The following is an 18185-nucleotide window of genomic DNA, read 5'->3' as shown; positions in this document are numbered from 1 at the left end:
TTGGCCCTCATTTTACACTGACTTCCCCCCTAGAAGTTGGTGCCTACCATGACTTGCTCTAAGGAAGTTGGGAACAAGGATTAGCTGGCAGATAATACTAAAATAACTGCCCCTAAGATCTCTCAACCCACTTTCAGGAGCCATATCTCAACCTCCCTAAGATAAAGGGACGGTTATTCACCTTAGAAGGTAGAACTACCCCAACGGTGGTTATTGGCTCCCCACTATAAATACACTGACATCACTCAGGTATCTCTAAGTCCCAATACTCTCTAGACCTGCTTACACCCTTGCTGACTTAGGCATCGGAGTGGCTTTGCAGGTACCACCCCCATTCACTCACATACACAAATCGGAAGGAGCCTCTAGCGTGCAAATCTGCTCGGAGACTACCATCCTTTGACGATTGGGCCAACCATCTAATCCAGCCCACTAATCTCCGGTTACCCATCGTAACATTGGCGCCGTTGCTGGGGACCCGAGAGATCAACCAGTAATGGCGGACAATTCACCAGAAGATGGTCACACGGCATCCGATTCAGAACAAGAAAATCTGGACACCGGAAATAATGACGCAGACCTAACCCTCCACTAGGGAGCCAATAACCAGCACAGAGAAGGCACCTCGGGACTTAAAAATCCGAAGGTGAACTCCTCGGACGGACGCGAATCAGGAAAGGAAGGGCCACCCCATGCAGCCGAGCTAATGGGGTTGGTCCATGGTCACCAAGGTCGTTTGGAACAGCTGGAACAAGAATTAGAGCGACAATGAGAGGCAGAGCGAAATCTAAGGGAAGAGATAGAGCGCCGAAAAGAGTTAGAAGAAAAACTCTTGAAGCTAGAATCCTCCCTTAGAAGTCGGAACTCCCGTGGCGACCGAGAAGAGTCGCCCCTGGGAGGAGAGGATCCATTCAGTGAGGACATAATGAGGGCAAAAATTTCAAGAAACTTCAAAAGCCCTGATATGAACCTCTATGACAGAACCACAGACTCGAAGCATCATTTAAGCAATTTCAAAAGTCGGATGTATCTGGCTGACGCTTCTAATGCGACTCGCTGCAAAGCTTTCCCGACCACCCTGTCAAAAGCGGCAATGAAGTGGTTCGATAGCCTCCCTCCAAGGTCAGTCACCAGCTTTGAGGACCTCTCGAGAAAGTTCTTAATGAGGTTCTCTATCCAGAAGGATAAAGTAAAGCACGCACCAAGCCTCCTGGGAGTAAAGCAGGAGGTCGGAGAACCTTTACGGGACTATATGGAAAGGTTCAACAAAGCGTGCTTGGAGATTCAAGACATGCCCACTAAGGCAGTCATCATGGGCCTAGTAAATGGACTTAGAGAATGTCCCTTCTTCCAGTCCATATCAAAAAGGCACCTCACCTCCTTGAGCAATGTACAAGAGAGAGCGGAAAAGTACATCAACATGGAGGAGAATGCCAGATTACGAGAACCGAATTGGAGACCTGGGCACCCTCACTCGGCAAAAGAGAAAGAAAGGGACCCCAAGAGAAAAGAGGAGGTCGGTTCTGATAAGCCAAGGAGATATCACTCTTATACTCCTCTAAAAGTTTCCGTAGTGGATGTATACAGAGAAATCTGCAATACTGAAAGACTGCCGCCCCCTAGGCCCATCAAAAATAAAAAGGGGGGGGGGGAGCCGCGGAGATTACTGCGAATACCACAAGATATATGGTCACTCAACAAATGATTACTACGACCTCAAAAACGTGATAGAAAAGTTGGCCAGAGAAGGCCAACTTGACAGATATCTCGTGGAAAGGTCGGATAATCATGGAAAAAGAAAACGAGATGACGGGGACAGAAGAGACCCACCACCACAGACCCCGAGAGACACACACATATGATCTCGGGAGGATTTGCGGGAGGGGGACTCACCAAGTCATCTCGTAAGAGACACCTCAAGCGAGTTTACCAGGTCGGGAGCGAAGCACCCGACCTCCCAACTATCTCATTTACAAAGAAGGATGGGCAAGGAGTAATTCCTGGACATGATGATCCAGTGGTGATAACCATGATCCTGGAAAATGCCCATCTCCACAGAACTCTAGTAGACCAAGGGAGTTTAGCAGACATCCTTTTCAAGCCTGCGTTCGACAAACTAGGGTTGGATGAAAAAGAGTTAAGAGCTTACCCTGATACCCTGTACGGTTTGGGCGATACGCCAATAAAACCACTAGGATTCCTGTCCCTCCATACGACTTTTGGGAAAGGGGAAAAATCCAAAACTCTGAGCATAGACTTTATAGTCATCGACGTTGGGTCAGCATATAATGCCTTGATTGGTAGAACTACCCTAAATCAACTCGGAGCAGTGGTGTCTACCCCTCACCTTTGCATAAAATTCCCAACATATGCGGGGATAGCAACGGTACGGAGAGATCAGAAATTGGCAAGAAAATACTACAATGAAAGCCTGAACCTGAGAGGAAAAAGCAAGGAAGTCCACACCATAGAGCTCGGTGGCACGAGAGCCAACGAAGAGCTGCGGCCACAACCAGGGAAAAAAACTGAAGAAGTACAGGTCGGTGAAGAGGAAGGAAAAAATACCAACATAGGTGCCAACCTAGAGGAAAACCTAAAACAAAGGTTGACAAAGCTCTTAAGAGACAATTCTGACCTCTTTGCCTGGAAAGCTTCCGACATGCCAGGGATAGACCCCGAGCTCATGTCCCACAGGCTCTCAGTATATCCGGGGTCACGACCTGTGCAGCAGCAAAGGCGTAAACTCGGTCCAGAAAGGGCTCAAGCGGTGGAAGAACAAGTACAAGCACTCCTGGAGGCCGGCTTCATCAAGGAGGTCAAATATCCAACGTGGCTAGCAAACATAGTACTAGTCAAGAAGCAAAACGGCAAGTGGAGGATGTGCGCCGACTATACCGACCTGAATAAGGCATGTCCCAAAGACCCATATCCTCTTCCAAGCATTGATACTCTAGTAAACTCTAGCTTGGGGTATCAATACTTGTCGTTTATAGATGCCTACTCGGGATACAACCAGATCCCGATGTACAAGTCGGATCAAGAAAAAACATCATTCATCACGCCTAGAGCAAACTACTGCTATGTGGTCATACCCTTTGGGCTAAAAAATGCTGGGGCCACATACCAAAGGTTGATGAATAAGGTGTTTGCTCCCCACCACGGGAACTTAATGGAAGTCTACGTAGACGACATGTTGGTGAAAACCAAGGAAGAAACCGACCTCTTGACAGACCTCTTGCAAGTCTTCAACACCATAAGGTTACATGGGATGAGGCTAAATCTCACAAAGTGTACCTTCGCGGTGGAGGCTGGAAAATTCCTGGGGTTCATGCTGACGCAAAAGGGAATTGAAGCAAATCCCGACAAGTGCAAAGCCATCCTAGAGATGAAAAGCCCGACTTGCTTAAGAGAGGTTCAACAATTGAATGGTCGACTTACAGCCCTCTCCAGGTTCTTGGCAGGATCAGCATTAAGATCCCTTCCACTGTTCTCTCTACTAAGAAAGGGATGCCAGTTCGAATGGACTCCAGAGTGCGAAGAAGCATTCCAGGAGTTCAAAAGGTTCTTGAGCCAACCTCCAATCCTGACCCGACCTCTAGTTGGGGAAGAGCTCGTCTTATATTTGTCTGTAGCAGACAAAGCTGTAGCATCAGCCCTGATACAAGAAGATGAGGTCGGGCAGCATCCCGTGTACTTCACCAGCAAAGTTCTACAAGGCCCTGAACTAAGGTACCACAAACTAGAGAAGTTCGCCTACTCCTTAGTAATAACCTCGCAAAGGTTACGGCCTTACTTCCAAGCTTACACAATAAGGGTCCGAACGAACCAACCTATGAAGCAAATCCTCCAAAAGACGGATGTTGCAGGGAGAATGGTTCAGTGGGCAATAGAGCTCTCAGAGTTCGACTTGAAGTACGAAACTCGGACGGCAATTAAAGCCCAATGCCTCACCGACTTCATAGCAGAATATGCGGGAGACCAAGAGGAAAGGCCAACTACGTGGAAACTATACGTAAATGGATCCTCAAACAAGACAGGAAACGGTGCAGCATAATACTGGTTAATGAAGGGGGAACACAAATAGAGGTTTCCCTCAAATTTGAATTCCCAGCTTCTAATAATTAGGCAGAATATGAAGCCCTGATCGCAGGTTTAAAGTTGGCAGAAGAGGTCGGTGCAACAAAAGTGATGATATTCAGCGACTCTCAAGTAGTGACCTCCCAAATAATGGAGAGTATCAGGCCAAAGACCCAAATATGAAGAGATACTTGGAAAAAACTTTGGAGCACCTCGGGCGCTTTGCAGAAACCGAGATCAGACATATAACTCGGGATCTTAATAGCAGAGCAGATGCCCTCTCCAAGTTAGCAAGTACCAAACCAGGGGAGAATAATAGAAGCTTGATCCAGGAAACTTTCCAAGAACCCTCTGTAGTAAAAACAGAGACCAAACAAGATGTCCTTGAAATCACCGGGTTAAACCTTGGGTGGATGAACCCCCTAGTTGAATACTTAAAATTCGACATCCTCCCCAAAGAGGAAAAAGAGGCTAATAAAATCCAGAGGGAAGCACAATACTACACTCTGGTGAAAAATATCCTCTATAAAAGAGGAATATCAACACCATTGCTGAAGTGCATACCGACCTCAAGGACCACTGAAGTGCTAGAGGAGGTTCATAATGGGATCTGTGGAAATCACCTCGGAGCCAGGTCACTAGCCAGAAAAGTAATCCGAGCTGGGTTCTACTGGCCGACCTTGCAGAAGGATGCCACAGGATTTGTGAAGAAGTGCCAGCCATGCCAGATGCACGCAAATTTCCACGTGGTTTCCCCCGAGGAGCTCATCAGTATAACTTCTTCATGGCCCTTCGCAAAATGGGGGATAGATCTGTTAGGACCTTTTCCCCAAGTCCCAGGACAAGTCAAATACTTAATTGTGGGAATAGACTACTTCACAAAGTGGATAGAAGCAAAACCATTAGCCACCATCACGGCCCAGAAAAGTCAGAGATTCCTCTACAAAAATATTATCACGAGATATGGGATACCTCATTCCATCACCACAGATAATGGAACCCAGTTCACCGACTCTACCTTCAGAAGCCTGGTAGCCAGTATGAAGATCAAACACCAGTTCACCTCGGTGGAACATTCACAAGCAAATGGACAAGTCGAGACAGCTAACAAGGTCATACTGGCAGGGTTAAAGAAAAGGCTACAAGACGCAAAAGGAGCTTGGGCTGAGGAGCTCCCCCAAGTGTTATGGGCTTACCGGACGACGCCATAATCTGCCACAGGGGAAACACCCTTCCGACTTGTCTACGGCGTGGAAGCCATGATACCAGTAGAAATCGACTAGCAAAGTCCAAGGGTTATCTTCCATGATGAGGTCAGAAACATACAGGGGCACAAATAGGAACTTGAATTGCTCCCCGAAGTCCGAGAGCAAGCCCAGATAAGAGAAGCGACATTGAAGTAAAGAATGACTACCAGATACAACAAAAAAGTCATTCGAAGGAGTTTCACCCCAGACGACTTGGTCTTAATCAGAAACGAAATTGGAGTCAACAAATTTGGGGAAGGGAGGCTCGCTGCTAATTGGAAGGGACCATACAAGATTAGTGAGGTCCTAGGAAAAGGTTATTACAAGGTGACCGATTTAAACGGCACCGAGTTACCTAGGTCGTGGCATGCTTGTAATATGAAAAGGTACTACAGTTAAAAGTGAACTCTACTCCCTGATGTAATCTTTTCCCAGCTTCATGGTTTTTTCCCAAAAGAAAAGGGTTTTTCCTGAAGGGGGTTTTTAACGAGGCATCATAGTAGAGACTAAGGGGCCATAAATAGTCAAAAACCCTTAGTAGCAGTAAAAAACCTTTGCAAATAAATAAAGATATTTTTACAATATCTCTTATAAATTCCCTCTCGTTTTTCTTTCTTTGTACGAAACGCGCCGACTTAAGCTCGACAAAGCGTGAAAATCTCATGAACCGACCTAGATGGTCGTCAGGATAAAATGACGAGGTACAAGTCGGTGTAAAGAGGTTATAAAAGTAGATCGTGGCAAGTCCGAAAATCATCTGACTTACAAGTCGAAAAAACCGAGAAACAAAGAAATGCATCGTAGAAATAACCTAAGTCATAAGGACTCAATAAATCAAAAATTGAGTATGAGGAATACCAAAAAGAGATAAGAAAACCTATCGAAAACACAAAAGGCTGTCCCAAGCCCTCGCGAAAAAGACAGTCAGCTAAGAAAAAGGGTTTTTCAAAGGAAGGATCGAAAAAGGCTTTTTTCAAAACCTAAACAGAAAGGCATGCGCATAACCGACAAAGAAAGATAACCTAAACCCTTATCCAAAAAAGGATATTTTTAAATATTTTGTTTACGGCCACAAAAGGCCAGCAAAATGTCAACAAAATATCACCACAAACATAAAAAGAAAAAATTGTCTAAAAAACGGGGGCCCACAGGCCGGACCCCCCTATAGCCATAATAAGTTTCTAGTTAGGAAGGACGTCACCACCAGAGTCAGGGAGAATAGTCGGAGCGCCATCAGGACCAGGAAGAGAAGTCGGAGCCATATCCATGGGAGACGGAGGGGGAGTTCCAGGAGCCTTCGAAGAACTCGGGGCATCTTTTGATCGAGAAGGGGACTCCATTATCCTCTGCCCCCGAGTCTTCAGGTTGGACTCGGAGACAGGTCGGGGAGGAGAAACGATAGCTTCGTCGACCACAATCTTATCCGGATCCAAAGGAGAGAGATCCAGGTCGGGAGCAAGAACCCCGACCTGTTCTTTAAAGATCCTCCACGCTTCTTCAGCCCCGTCAGCAATGGAGTCCTCCAACTCTGCATAGGCATCCCGAGATCTCATTAAATCCTTCTTCACCTCCATAAGATCCTCGAACCAACTTGAATAACTCCCCTGTGCCTTCTCCCTCAGGCCCTCTGCCATGGAACACTGGGCCTGCAACTTCCTCTCCCTCTCCTGGAGGCCATCCCTCTCCTCCTTCAATTTGGCGACCTCCTCCTTCAGCATCTACTCCTGCCCTTGATATAAGAGAAGCCTCCCCTCCAGCTCTTCAACCCTCAGGGATGAACCCAAAGAGCTAAGGGGAGTCTTCTAAAAATTATCCAGAAACTTTGTGCACACCCCTGCCGCCCTGATACTCTCCTGAGCCAGAATAGTAAGGTGGTTTCGAACAGAAGCATCATCCATACCTATACGAGTATGAGGATAGATATGCTTCCGAACAAACTGAGGCGCATCTACCTTGGCCTCACCTTCAAAAGAAGAGCTAGACTCTAAAGTCTTACGCTTCTTCTTTCTGGCTTAGGGGAAGATCGGGGAGGAGGGGACGTCAGAGAAGAGGCTGAGGAAGAAATGACAATAGGTCAGGTGGGGGTCCCCAAATTGTGAGAAGGGGGAGGGGAAAGAAGAGAAGGACCAGCTGCCCTGGCGCCACCGACTCTGGCGCGAGACCTCGCTTTGGCCTCCTGAACTCTCTGGTAAGATTCCCTGGAATTCTTCTTCGCCATCTCTGCAAAAACCATTAGGAAGTAGAGTCAGTAAACAAATCAGAGAAAATAACTCGGTTGGCCATCAGGTCGGAAAATATGACAAACAAATATAACGCTACCTAATTGGGCCTGGACAAAGGTTGGAGACCCATGGAGAAATTTTTTTGTATCCAGATAAGGGGCTCTCCCCCATACTTCTCGGAGGAACCCCACAACGGTCGCCTCTACCTCATCCAAATCATCCAAGCTATATTTTTCACAAGGGGAGGCCTCTAGCCAGTACAAGGGAAAGCGAGGTGAAAAATCTTGGTCCAGGAAAAAGGGGTGGTGACCCTCTACAGATTGCACCTTAAAGAAGAAGTTTTTGAAATCATGGAAGGATTCATCAAAAAGGGTAAAAACTCTCCGGCCTTGTATAGCTCGGAAAGACACCCACTGCTGTTTGTTATTTTGCCCACTGAAGGGCTTAGTCATATGGAAGAGGAAAAAGAAAATCTTCAAGGAAGTCGGAAAGTCTAATGCATGGCTGATAAATTGGTAAATTTTCAGAAAATCCCAAGAATTAGGGTGAAGTTAGGTAGAAGCAACATGGCAATGAAATAAAATAGCTATCTCAAAGTCGAAAAAAGGAAGAAAAATGCCCAAGCGGGTAATCAGGCTCTCATACATATAAAAAAAATGAGGGGCTGCCTCAAAAGCCCTCCCAAAACAAACCCGGTCTTCCGGACCCGGGGCAACCAGTTCATATTTCGGCTCATCCTCATCAGAAGTACAAAGCCTATGACGTATGCGGAGATCGGTGATATAGTCAGCATCCACCTAAGGTTCTTCCCCAAGAACCATACCGTCAACCCATGATAAAAGAGACTCTAAGGTAGACATCTTTTTAAAGAAAAGGGGCAACAAATCCTACAAAGAAAAAGAAAAGAAATCAAAACGAAGTCTTTGAGGGTCTAAGGCAGAAGTTTTCAAAACCAACAAAATGACTAAAACTATGGTCAAACACTCCTCCAAAACAAAAACATGCAAATAAAAGCGTTTGTAAAAGAGGAGAAAAGAAGAACTGATCTTTACTTCTGAAGCGACAGGAACAGCAACGGTCGACCAAAGACAAGAACGAAGCTTTCTCCAGAACAAGAGTGTGCGAATATGAAGTTTTCAGAAACAAAACAACGAAAGAGAGAAAAAATATTTATAAACACGCTAGGGGCATAATGGTAAAAACGGAGGCAGTCATTAATTGGTGCACCATTACCAATGCAATTAATCCCTACTTGTGGATACATGAATTCCTAACGGGCGTGACGCTTGATTAGACGCGACTATGGAAATTCAAAAGTCACGTCGGTTCCAAAAAATCACGTCGGGTCCTCTGCAGGTCGGTTACAACCCCGAGTAAAATACTCGAACCCAACCCCTGAAAGAAGTTGGGCTCGAGTAGGGGCACTGTTCATACCCTGGCCCAACGCTAAGGCCCAGGTCTAAAAGAAAAGCCCAATCCCAAGAGTTGGCCCTCATTTTACACCGACTTTCCCCCTAGAAGTCGGTGCCTACCACGACTTGCTCTAAGGAAGTCGGGAACGAGGATTAGCTGGCAGATAATACTAAAATAACTGCCCCTAAGATCTCTCAACCCACTTTCAGGAGCCATATCTCAACCTCCCTAAGATAAAGGGACGGTTATTCACCTTAGAAGGTGGAACTACCCCAACAGTGGTTATTGGCTCCCCACTATAAATACACTGACATCACTCAGGTATCTCTAAGTCCCAATACTCTCTAGACCTGCTTACACCCTTGCTGACTTAGGCATCGGAGTGGCTTTGCAGGTACCACCCCCATTCACTCACATACACAAATCGGAAGGAGCCTCTAGCGTGCGAATCTGCTCGGAGACTACCATCCTTTGACGATTAGGCCAACCATCTAATCTAGCCCACTAATCTCCGGTTACCCATCGTAACAATTACCAAATCATATTAAAATGTTACCTATGTATATTAGTAACAATACTCTATGTTACTAAAGAGTTTTACTAATATTTTTCTAAAGATTTAATAATATTTAGTAAAAATGTTACAAAAGATATTCTATAATAATATTATGAGAAATGTTACAATAGACCATTCATGGTAATATTTAGAAAAATGTTACAATATATATTTTTTGTAACACTTAAAAAAATGTTACTATAGACAATTTTGTAACACTTAAAAAATATTATTATAGATATTTTTTGTAACATTTTAAAAAATATTACCATAGATATTTTATGTAACACTTATAAAAATGTTATTATAAATATTTTTTGTAACATTTAAAAAATGTTACCATAGATATTCTATAACAATACTTTAATAAATGTTACAAAAGATTTTCTTTGCTAACAATAAAAAAAATATTACAATAGATCTTTAGTAATATTTAAATGCACAAAATATTGAATTTAAATTTTTTTTCTTCAATTACATATTCTACTAGGGGTGTTTGCGGTGCGGTTTGGTTCTGTTTTTGAGAGAAAAGCCATCCAATCCAATCGTTTTATTAAACTGCGGTTCGGTTTGGTTCGGTTTTTTTATCGAAGCCATCCGAACCAAACCAAACCAAAGCAATTAAAATCGATTTGGTTTGGTTTGGTTTGTTCGGTTTTTCAGTAAATTCAAAAAAAAACTACCATACTATTTCACAAAGTCATAACATTGAAATCAACAAATACAAATACACAATAGCTAACAAAGTCATGATCCAAAGAAATTTAACGAAAAAAGGAATTAAAATACAACAATTAAAGAAAATGGGAGACAAATTGTAGAGACCTTGCTAAATTCTACGGTGACTTGGGAAAAGATGATGCAATAGACCTACTTCTTGCAATTGAAAGAAAGGGAGGATTTGCTAAACACTGCTTCTCGGCGGAGGTGATGTTTACACTACCGGTGGTTGGGCTGTTGTCCATCTGAAAGAATGAAGTCCATCAGATATAAAAAAACTCGCAAGAAAATCTCATACATGGCAAGGTACCAACTGCAAGCTACTAAAGCTATAAAGGAACAATAACTTGCATTTTTTATCCCATAACTCTGATTTGGTGAGCCAAGACAACTATCTTCCAAACAAAGAAATAAGATAGGAAATGAAAGGAATAAAAATTTAATTAGAATAGAAAGAAGGCACTCACCATGAATGAAAGAAGCCCTGTGAGTATGCTGCATTCGTAAATTAAAAAGTTAAGTATAGACCATTAGAAAGTGATGCGCATAAACTTGTTATGCTACGATTTAGGAAATTGCACGATCGGCAAAATTCCTTCCGGCAAGTGCACCGGTTATCGTCAAGTAAAAACTCACAATAGAGTGAGGTCGAATCCCACAAGGATTGGTTGAGTGAGCAATTCGGATTAGAAGTATGTTCTAGTTGAGCGGAATCAAGATTTAGATGAGAATTGCGGAATGTAAAATTGGCGGGAAACGTAAATGACAAGAAATTTAAATGGCGGAATCTTAAATTGCATGAATTAAAGAGCAGAAGCTAAATTGCTGAAATTAAAAGGGAATGGGGGTGATTGCATGAATTGAGTTGCAGAATGTAAAGAGAAAGTGGTAAATCAGAAATGGGGAATTCATTGGGTGTTAGGAGATATTGAGATCTCCGAATCAAAACAACTTTTATCTCTTCCTCAACCAATGCATTCATTGAATTTTGCTTGGCAATCTTATATGATTGGATCCCAATCCCTTGGCTCACCAATTCTCTCTAAAAACAAACAAATTTCCAATCCCTTGGCTTAAATGTTCATAAGAAGAGATGATGCTCGATCACTGATTATACCACACAGTTTCATGAACCACAATTTGGTAGGATTACATGTCACAATATCCATCCAAACCCCAATCCAATTCACTGTGAGAAAGCTTCTCTAGCATGAATCCTCCATTCCTTTCCCAAGGTTCCGAAGGATTCCAATTATGGGTAGTTTCTTTCCCAAGACAACTACCCAATGGAATTAGATCGAGAAGTTTTCTAACAAAATTCAAGAGAAAAGATTGAAGAAGAAGATAAAACTATTATTGATTCATTGAATTACAATAGAGCTCCCTAACCCAATGAAAGGGGGTTTAGTGAGTCATAGCTCTGAATTCAATTACAAAAGTATGAAAACTTCCCAAAATGAAAAGGTAAAAAGCCCCCCTCAGGGGCTGGATTCCCCTTCCATCCCCCTTCCTTCTCAAATGCAGAAACTAAGGCCTTTAAATAGGCTCCCTAAATTACAAAATGAAAATGAAATTCAAAGCAAATTACAATCAAATGAAAATAGACTATTCTAGATGATTCTTGTGGCCTTGATTTGGTGTTGTTGATGGGCCTTGCTTGCTTGAAGGGTAGAGTGACATAATTGATCCAAAAAGGATAATGATCCATTAAACTACACTCAAACGTTGCACCCCCCTTTCTTGAGTCGTCACTTTGTTCTCTTGTCAACCTTGCCAATTTGATGCCAAATATAGACTATTATACCTCGTTGGAAAGCTATGGATGTCAGCTTTCTAACGCAACTGGAAGCACCTCAATTGGATCTCTATAGCTCAAGTTATGCTTGATTGAAGGTGACAAGGTTGCTGGTTGGTTTGACAGCGTTTAAGCCAACGTTTAAGTCACTTAAACGTGCTCGAAAATGCCAATTTTTGGGAGCTCAGTTGCATTGTCTACCCCATACTTCTATACATCGTTGGAAAGCTCTGGATGTCTACTTTCCAATGCAACTGGAAGCGCATCATTTGGAGTTCTTCAACTCGAGTTATACTCCATGGAAGGTGAAGAGGTCAGCTGGCCTGATTGCATGTTGGTACTATGCTCTTCTATGCACATTACGGGGCTGTTTTCTCCCTCAATTTTTAGTATCCACCATGCATGCCATATATGCTTGGAAATCTCTAGATGTCTTCTTTCCAATGCATTTTGAATCACCTCATTTGGAGTTTTGTAGCTCAAGTTATTTATGTTTGAAGAAGGCATGGTCAAGCTGTTCCATATAACACGTTTAAGCTCCAGTTTAAGCTTAAACTGGAGCTTAAACGCTGGCACTCCCTGGAGGCACAAGCTCGAGCACGTTTAAGCTTCAGTTTAAGGTTAAACTGAAGCTTAAACGTGGAAATGAGAAAGCAACCCTGGAGGAGAAAAATAGTCGAACACGTTTAAGCTCCAGTTTAAGGTTAAACTGGAGCTTAAACGTGGAATGCTCCTGGTGCCTTTCTTACTTCTGGCGTTTAACCTCCAGTTTAAGGTTAAACTGGAGGTTAAACGTGGAAATGCTCCCCTGGTGAGATTCTCACTTCTGGCATTTAACCTCCAGTTTAAGGTTAAACTGGAGGTTAAACTTCAATTCCAGCATTATATGGCTTGGTAGTTTAAGTTCCAGTTTAAGCTTAAACTGGAACTTAAACTCCACATGTGATATTCAAGCTTCCTTTATTGATTTTATTGCTTCCTTGCCTAGCCTCTTCTTCCCTGAAATCATCCAAACAATTGCATCAAAGTCTTGCAAAATTTCATGAGAAATCTTCCATTCATAGCATTCAAGTAATATAACTAAAAACTCATGGAATTTGCATCAAAATCTTCATGTTGAATGATTTAAGACAAGCATGACTATTTGACCCAAATGATTACTTAAGGCTCAAGAAAATGCATAAAACAACTAAAAATAAAAGAAAAAGGCTAGTGAAACTAGCCTAAGATGCCTTGGCATCACAACACCAAACTTAATCCTTGCTTGTCCCCAAGCAAGTTCTGAATTATTGAGAAGAAAGAATGAAACAGAAAGTAAATTCATTAGCCATATCAGTAAGTAATTGACATTGATTAATGGCGTGTTCATGCAGAAAGTTGTTGCAGCATCACTTTATTGTTTCTTAGGTAAGAATGTCACTTTTTATGTTTCCACTAAAACACTGCTATGGCCTCTTGTTATTCACATATCCTTGGCAAGTTTCTTTTCTTTGTTTTTCTTTTTCTTTGAGCTTATTTGCTCCTTGTTGCTCAGTGTCATGTGTTGCAAAAGCCTTTGGCATTTTCTTTTTCTTATCAGTGCACTACACATATCCACTACAGGCATTTTAGTTCACATTTCTTCTTGAGACATTGGTACCCAGCACCTCTTTGTGTACTAAATGTTTTGTTTTTAGGTTGCTCTTGATAATGGACTTTTGGTTGATAATCCCGGGTTAGTTAACCCAAGTTACCAAGTGTTGAAACACTCCTCAGAACCTATTCATCCAAGCATATCCTTAATACATAAACACCACAGGCATTTGTCTCAGAAGTTCAAACCATTGGTGCCTAGCTTATTTTCTCAATTTTTTTGCTTTTTGGTTGCCCTTTTTCAGTGGCTTTTTCTTCTTCTTCTTCTTTCTTTTTCATGGCCAAAGACATTTATTCATCAAGATCCATAGACAGCATCCTAAATTCCACTAAAAGTGACAATTCTAACTTTATTTCTTAGTGAGCTGACTATTCAATCAAACATGCATACCACCACTTAATCTTATTTGATTTCTTACTAAATGGAATTGAGTTACTTTTGTTCAAACTTTTCTTTTATTTTTGGAAACAGAACAAGCATGGCAAGCATACATTTAAGCAAGTGAAGTTTATCCAGACACTTAGACTATCACTTATTTGGAAATTAAACAAATAGACAAACAAAAACTGCAATGACTCAAACTTAAAGCAGGGGTGCATGCAAACTTCCAATATCAGCAATTCAAAGTACAAGCAATTAAGTGACAATACAACCTTTTAGCATCTTCTTTGTTGTTCATCATCCTTCCTAGCCTTGGTGTTCTCTTTGATGATGATGTATATTCCTTCCATGAGATTGATTGTCTTCCTGCAAAGCTATTAGAAGTTGCTTGTTCCCCAAGCACTTTGAGAATTGGTTAGCATGCATGTATGTTTGTAGGCCTCTGAACTTAGATTGGTGTGTGAACACCAAACTTAGTTCCTTGCCATATGCAGCAATTTGGATCATATGCAGAAAACCTCATGTGCTTTTATTAAGAAAATAACTATGAACTAGAAATTAAACTATTGTTTAAGTAGTTTCCCTGATTGGTTGGAGCTAGTGACTAGTCATGCTGAGGTAGAAATGTGCTTTTAATGAAGTTTTTGGTGGAACACCAAACTTAGAATCTCACATTCACCCTTGAATTGTTTTGGTGTGCAACACCAAACTTAGCTCCTTGCAATACAGATAAATCTACTTAACTCTTTTATTGAAATAACTAGAAAAGAAAAACTACCTTTGGTTGGGTTGCCTCCCAACAAACGCTTGTTTACTGTCATTAGCTTGACATGTTGTTCCTGACTTTCTTCCTCTTCCTCCAGTTTGTTAAGAGGAATGACTTCAAGTGGATAAAGGAGCTAGTTAGTGCCCCTTGTTGTGAATGCCTCTTTCCAGCAAGCTTTCCCTTGTGATTGGCTTGAGTGAACTTGCTTGTTGGCTCAGGAGTTGGATTGTTCTTCGACCTTCTCTTCTTCATGGATATGGTCCTTTGTTTCTCGGTCACAATCCTCATTTTGGTGCTTGTTTCTACTGCCTTCACATCCTTGATCTCAGAACTTGGTTGTTGTTGGACAGTTGGAGTATCCTGTTCATCAAAAGCTTCCTGAATTTGTGGTTCAATGAACCCTTCCTCTTTGCAACTCTCTGTTTCATTGGAGTGTGATCTCCCTTGATTGACTTTCTCCATTTCTTGTTCTTCTGATTCCTCCCTTGGGTTTGCCATGGTATCACTAGAAGAATTGTGGGTAGGGATTTGCTTTGATAGATATCCAATTTGTGCTTCTAGCTTTTGAATAGCAGCACCTTGATTTTGTAAGTTGGATATCACTTCTTCCTTAAAGCCTTTCAAATCGGCCACATCTCTGCCCATGGTTGCAATCATTCCTTCTATCCTGTTTAATTGATCTTGAAATTGTTGGCTCGGATTAGGTTGGTGGGGTTGATTATCTTGGCTGTGATATGGTGGCTGGGAGTATGTGTTTTGTGTGGGCTGATAGAGTCTTTGGTTGGAGTGTTGGTAGTGGTATGACTCTTTTGTGTAGTGGAATGAGTCTTGTGGATAGTGAAATGAATTGTATGAATTTGAGAAGGAATTTTGTGCTGAGAAATGCTCAAGTGATGAAGAATTTGGATATGTAAAACTGGGAGGTGAGGTTGGATAATTCAGAGGTGATGGCTCTTGATGAATGGGGTGTGAATAAGTGAAATCTCTTTGGTTTTGATCTTCCCAGCCACAACTTGAGTAGTGATCAAATTCACCAAAACATGGACCATTTTGTGGCTCTGGGAAGTACCCCGTTTCCTGTTCCTGATACTCCTACCCACCATGAGCATAATAACATGAATCATTCTGTGGTGGTGGAGAGTTTCTCATGAATTTTGATTGACCAAAAGATGATGGATACTCCTTTCTTTTTTGCAATGTGCTCAGTCTCAAACAATACTCATCCAAAGATAGTGGAAATTCCATAGTGAGGCAATATCACAAACAGCTAGTGGTTAGTATGCTAACAAGTGAATAAGCAAGGAAAACAAATTAAAATTTGCAGAAATTAGCATTAATAAACTGAAACAAAAACTATTAACAAAAGAAAAGAAAAATTGCTCAATCTAGTTAACTTCCAATTGGAGAATTGTCAATCGAAAACCAATCCCCGGCAACGGCGCCATAAACTTGATGCGCATAAACTTGTTATGCTACGATTTAGGAAATTGCACGATCGGCAAAATTCCTTCCGGCAAGTGCACCGGTTATCGTCAAGTAAAAACTCACAATAGAGTGAGGTCGAATCCCACAAGGATTGGTTGAGTGAGCAATTCGGATTAGAAGTATGTTCTAGTTGAGCGGAATCAAGATTTAGATGAGAATTGCGGAATGTAAAATTGGCGGGAAACGTAAATGACAAGAAATTTAAATGGCGGAATCTTAAATTGCATGAATTAAAGAGCAGAAGTTAAATTGCTGAAATTAAAAGGGAATGGGGGTGATTGCATGAATTGAGTTGCAGAATGTAAAGAGAAAGTGGTAAATCAGAAATGGGGAATTCATTGGGTGTTAGGAGATATTGAGATCTCCGAATCAAAACAACTTTTATCTCTTCCTCAACCAATGCATTCATTGAATTTTGCTTGGCAATCTTATATGATTGGATCCCAATCCCTTGGCTCACCAATTCTCTCTAAAAACAAACAAATTTCCAATCCCTTGGCTTAAATGTTCATAAGAAGAGATGATGCTCGATCACTGATTATACCACACAGTTTCATGAACCACAATTTGGTAGGATTACATGTCACAATATCCATCCAAACCCCAATCCAATTCACTGTGAGAAAGCTTCTCTAGCATGAATCCTCCATTCCTTTCCCAAGGTTCCGAAGGATTCCAATTATGGGTAGTTTCTTTCCCAAGACAACTACCCAATGGAATTAGATCGAGAAGTTTTCTAACAAAATTCAAGAGAAAAGATTGAAGAAGAAGATAAAACTATTATTGATTCATTGAATTACAATAGAGCTCCCTAACCCAATGAAAGGGGGTTTAGTGAGTCATAGCTCTGAATTCAATTACAAAAGTATGAAAACTTCCCAAAATGAAAAGGTAAAAAGCCCCCCTCAGGGGCTGGATTCCCCTTCCATCCCCCTTCCTTCTCAAATGCAGAAACTAAGGCCTTTAAATAGGCTCCCTAAATTACAAAATGAAAATGAAATTCAAAGCAAATTACAATCAAATGAAAATAGACTATTCTAGATGATTCTTGTGGCCTTGATTTGGTGTTGTTGATGGGCCTTGCTTGCTTGAAGGGTAGAGTGACATAATTGATCCAAAAAGGATAATGATCCATTAAACTACACTCAAACGTTGCACCCCCCTTTCTTGAGTCGTCACTTTGTTCTCTTGTCAACCTTGCCAATTTGATGCCAAATATAGACTATTATACCTCGTTGGAAAGCTATGGATGTCAGCTTTCTAACGCAACTGGAAGCACCTCAATTGGATCTCTATAGCTCAAGTTATGCTTGATTGAAGGTGACAAGGTTGCTGGTTGGTTTGACAGCGTTTAAGCCAACGTTTAAGTCACTTAAACGTGCTCGAAAATGCCAATTTTTGGGAGCTCAGTTGCATTGTCCACCCCATACTTCTATACATCGTTGGAAAGCTCTGGATGTCTACTTTCCAATGCAACTGGAAGCGCATCATTTGGAGTTCTTCAACTCGAGTTATACTCCATGGAAGGTGAAGAGGTCAGCTGGCCTGATTGCATGTTGGTACTATGCTCTTCTATGCACATTACGGGGCTGTTTTCTCCCTCAATTTTTAGTATCCACCATGCATGCCATATATGCTTGGAAAGCTCTAGATGTCTTCTTTCCAATGCATTTTGAATCACCTCATTTGGAGTTTTGTAGCTCAAGTTATTTATGTTTGAAGAAGGCATGGTCAAGCTGTTCCATATAACACGTTTAAGCTCCAGTTTAAGCTTAAACTGGAGCTTAAACGCTGGCACTCCCTGGAGGCACAAGCTCGAGCACGTTTAAGCTTCAGTTTAAGGTTAAACTGAAGCTTAAACGTGGAAATGAGAAAGCAACCCTGGAGGAG

Source organism: Arachis ipaensis, chromosome B5, assembly GCF_059453495.1.
Source record: "Arachis ipaensis isolate K30076 ecotype BB chromosome B5, ASM5945349v1, whole genome shotgun sequence".
Taxonomy (NCBI): domain Eukaryota; kingdom Viridiplantae; phylum Streptophyta; class Magnoliopsida; order Fabales; family Fabaceae; genus Arachis; species Arachis ipaensis.
The sequence above is the reverse complement of the archived record's forward strand: the minus strand, read 5'-3'. Positions refer to the sequence as shown.